This window comes from Oryx dammah, unplaced genomic scaffold (assembly GCF_014754425.2).
Source record: "Oryx dammah isolate SB20612 unplaced genomic scaffold, SCBI_Odam_1.1 HiC_scaffold_2, whole genome shotgun sequence".
NCBI lineage: Eukaryota > Metazoa > Chordata > Mammalia > Artiodactyla > Bovidae > Oryx > Oryx dammah.
This window is the reverse complement of record NW_024070186.1, coordinates 176,176,903-176,181,798: the sequence shown is the minus strand read 5'-3', so window position 1 is coordinate 176,181,798 and position 4,896 is coordinate 176,176,903. Positions and strand designations below refer to the sequence as shown.

Here is a 4,896-nt window from a genome sequence, read left to right as displayed (position 1 = left end):
TCCCTGGTGGCTCAGAGGGTAAAGTGTCTGCCTACAATGCAGGAGACCCAGGTTCAATCCCTGGGTAGGGAAGATCCCCTGGAGAAGGGAATGGCAACCCACTCCAGTACTTTTGCCTGGAAAATCCCATGGACTGAGAAGCCTGGTAGGCTACAGTCCATGGGGTCGCAAAGAGTCGAACATGACTGAGCGATTTTCATTCATTTCAGTGCAACAATTAAAAAATGTGTAAAATCACAATGGGTAAATTGGAACAGAAAGGAAACTAGATAGTAAATTAATTCCACATGAGGAAATAAAGAACACCAATAAAAGTTAAAATTTAAATATAAAGCAGTATTCAGTTCAGTTTGGTTCAGTCGCTCAGTCGTGTCCGACCCTTTGCGACCTCATGAATCGCAGCACGCCAGGCCTCCCTGTCCATCACCAACTCCCGGAGTTCACTCAGACTCACGTCCATCGAGTCTGTGATGCCATCCAGCCATCTCATCCTCTGTCGTCCTCTTCTCCTCCTGCCCCCAATCCCTCCCAGCATCAGAGTCTTTCCCAATGAGTCAACTCTTCGCATGAGGTGGCCAAAGTACTGGACTTTCAGCTTTAGCATCATTCCTTCCAAAGAAATCCCAGGGCTGATCTCCTTCAGAATGGACTGGTTGGATCTCCTTGCAGTCCAAGGGACTCTCAAGAGTCTTCTCCAACACCACAGTTCAAACGCATCAATTCTTCAGCGCTCAGCCTTCTTCACAGTCCAACTCTCACAGCCATACATGACCACTGGAAAAAACATAGCCTTGACTAGAGGGACCGTAGTCGGCAAAGTAATGCCTCTGCTTTTGAATATGTTATCTAGGTTGGTCATAATTTTTCTTCCAAGGAGTAAGCGTCTTTTAATTTCATGGCTGCAGTCACCATCTGCAGTGATTTTGGAGCCAAAAAAAAAAAAAAAGTCTGACACTGTTCCACTGTTTCCCCATTTATTTCCCATGAAGTATTAATGGTTTGCAACTCATTTTTCCTATATGATTTAAGAAAACTACATTAAAAATTATAAAAAAAACATGTTGATTTCACAAACAATGCAAAGAAATGCAAGTCTTAAAAATAAATTTAAGGGGAAGAGAGGTAAGTATGAGCAAATCTTTGTATACTCTTGAAATTGTTGGTATTAATTAAAACTAGATTATTCTAGATCAAGACATTGGTTAGAATTCACAAGACAACCACTAAGAAAATTACATATATATATGTATAAATAATTATATATATATATTACATGAATAAAGAAAGAAATTAAAATGGTACGTTAGAAAATATCTTCCAAAAAGGAGATCAATAACAAAAGGATACAAGTAACAAAAATGAGATAAGACATAAAGAATACAAATAGCAAAATGGAAGAAGTCTTTCCTTATTGTTAATTACATAAAAGGTAAATGAATTAAACTCTCTAATTAAAAAGCCGCAACTGGCATAATGTATATAACAGTTTGAGTCAACTATACATAGTCTACAAGAGATTCACTTTAGGCCCCCAAACAAAAGGAAGTTAAAGATGGAAACATATATTCCATGCAAATAGTATCAAAAGAAGAGCTGGGATAACTGTATTAATATCAGACAAAAATAGACTTTAAAAAATTATTAAGAGACAAAGAAGGACACCATATAATGATAAAAGAAATGATTCAAGAAGATATAACAGCAATTGATAAACATATATGAATCTAACAACAGAGGCCCCAACATATATGAAGCAAAAACTGACAAAATTAGGTGATAAATAAAAATAGAAATAAAAAAAGTTCAAAAACATTCATTGGAGACTTCAATACTTCTCTTTCAATAACAAATAGGACAACTAGAAGATTAACAAGGGATATAAGTTAATGAACACCATAAACCAGCTAGACGTAATATATATAGAACAATCTAGCCAACAATGACAAAATAGACATTTTTCTCAAGTGCACATGAAACATTCTCTAGGATAGACCATTAGGTCACAAAACAAGTCTCAGTAAATTTTAAGAGACTAAAATCATACAAGGTATTTTCTATGACAAAGTAATTCAATGAAATGAAATTAGAAACCAGAAGGAATTCAAATTCCAGCCTCACAAGGAAATTTGAAAAATTCACAAATATGTGGAAATTAAATGTTGTGCTGTGCTCAGTCATATCCAACCCTTTGTGACCCCATTGACTGTGGGCCACCAGGCTCCTCTGTCTATGAGATTTTCCAGTCAAGAATACTGGAGTGGGTTGCCATTTCCTACTCCAGGGAATGTTCCTGACACAGGAATTGAACCCATATCTCTTGCGTCTTCTGCTTTGTCAGGCAGATTCTTTACCACTGAACCACCTGGAAAGCCTCAGAAATTAAATAACACACTCTTAAACAACCAGTGAGTCATCGAAGAAATCACAAAAGGAATTAGAAAACAATTTGAAATAAATGAAAACAACAGTACCATGTACTACAACTTAAGGGATGCAGTGAAAGCATTTTAGCTATAAACTCCTACATTTCCAAATCAATAATGATATCAAGTCAATATCTTACACTTCTACTTTAAGAGACTATAAAAAGAAGAACAAACTAAAACTACAGATAACCAAAGGAAATAATAAATATTGCAGTAGAAATTAAATAGAGAACATAAAGACAGTATATTTTTCAGAATTCTTGGTTCCTTTAAAAGATCAACAAAATTCATGTCAATGTATGGCAAAAAAACACTACAATATTGTAAAGTAATTAGCCTCCAATTAAAATAAATAAATTAATTTTTTTAACTGAATAAAAAAGCTTAAGGTATTAGGAATGTACACAACTCAAAACAAAGAAATCAACAAAAGTAACAAACTATCTTGACTACCCAAAATAAGAGAGAAGACTCAAATTGCTAAAATTGGGAAAGAAAGAAAAGTTCATTACTACCAATCTTACAAAATTTTTTTTTAAATTATGACAATACTATGAATGATTGTGAGCCAACAAATTTGATAACCTAGATAAAATGACTCACTCCTAGAAACAACCAACCAACCAAACCAACTCAAGGATTAAAGATCTAAATGTAAGACCAGATATTATAAAACTCTTAAAGGAAAACATAGACAGAACACTCTCTGACATAAATCACAGCAAGATCTTTCTGGATCCATCTCCTATAGTAATGAAAATAAATACAAATGATAACTAATTAAACCTAAAAACTTTTGCACATTAATGAAAAACATAAACAAAATGAAAAGACAACCCACAGAATGGGAGAAAATATTTGCAAATGAAGCAACAGTAAGGGTTAATCTCTAAAACATACAAACAGCTCATGCAGCTCAATTAAAAAAAAAAAATGGGTGGAAGATCTACACAGACATTTCTCCAAAGATATACAGATGGCCAAAAAGCATGTGAAAATATGCTCAGTATCACTAATCATTCAGTTCAGTTCAATTCAGTCGCTCAGTCATGTCCAACTCTTTGCGACCCCATGAATTATTGGGAAATGCAAATCAAAACTACAATTCTCACATAAATCAGAATGGCCATCATCAGTATCTACAAACCATAAATGCTGGAGAGGACGTAGAGAAATGGGAACCTTCTGACACTGTTGGTGGAAATATAAATTGGTACAGCCACTACCAAGAATAGTACAGAGGTTTCTGAAAAAGCTAAATAGAGCTACCATAATCGCAGCAATTCCACTACTGTGTATATAACCATAGAAAATCTTAATTACATGCACCTCACTGTTCATTCTTTGGCATTGCCTTTCTTTGGAATTGGAATGAAAACTGACTTTTTCCAGTCCTGTGGCCACTGCTGAGTTTTCCAAATTTGCCGGCATATTGAGTGCAGCACTTTCACAGCATCATCTTTCAGGATTTGAAATAGCTCCACTGGAATTCCATTACCTCCACTAGCTTTGTTCATAGTGATGCTTTCTAAGGCCCACTTGACTTCACATTCCAGGATGTCTGGCTCTAGATGAGTGATCACACCATCGTGATTATCTGGGTTGTGAAGATCTTTTTTGTACAGTTATTCTGTGTATTCTTGCCACCTCTTCTTAATATCTTCTGCTTCTGTTAGGTCCATACCATTTCTGTCCTTTATCAAGCCCATCTTTGCATGAAATGTTCCCTTGGTATCTCTAATTTTCTTGCAGAGATCTCTAGTCTTTCCCATTCTGGTCTTTTCCTCTATTTCTTTGTATTGATCGCCGAAGAAGGCTTTCTTATCTCTTCTTGCTATTCTTTGGAACTCTGCTTTCAGATGCTTATATCTTTCCTTTTCTCCTTTGCTTTTTGCTTCTCTTCTTTTCACAGCTATTTGTAAGGCTTCCCCAGACAGCCATTTTGCTTTTCTGCATTTCTTTTCCATGGGATGGTCTTGATCCCTGTCTCCTGTACAATGTCACGAACCTCATTCCATAGTTCATCAGGCACTCTATCTATTAGATCTAGGCCCTTAAATCTATTTCTCACTTCCACTGTATAATCATAAGGGATTTAATTTAGGTCATACCTGAATGGTCTAGCGGTTTTCCCTACTTTCTTCAATTTAAGTCTAAATTTGGTAATAATGAGTTCATGATCTGAGCCACAGTCAGCTCCCGGTCTTGTTTTTGTTGACTGTATAGAGCTTCTCCATCTTTGGCTGCAAAGAATATAATCAATCTGATTTCAGTGTTGACCATCTGGTGATGTCCATGTGTAGAGTCTTCTCTTGTGTTGTTGGAAGAGGGTGTTTGCTATGACCAGTGCATTTTCTTGGCAAAACTCTATTAGTCTTTGCCCTGCTTCATTCCGCATTCCAAGGCCAAATTTGCCTGTTACTCCAGGTGTTTCTTGACTTCCTACTTTTGCATTCCAGTCCCCTATAAT

The 4,896-nt window shown here is 36.0% G+C and overlaps 1 non-coding gene across 1 annotated transcript; it reads left to right on the top strand.

Annotated features, from left to right (window-relative positions):
- Positions 1–72, top strand: TRNAC-ACA. The gene has a single exon. It is a non-coding gene; the product is annotated as a tRNA-Cys (tRNA).
- The last annotated feature ends 4,824 nt before the right edge of the window (positions 73–4,896 follow it).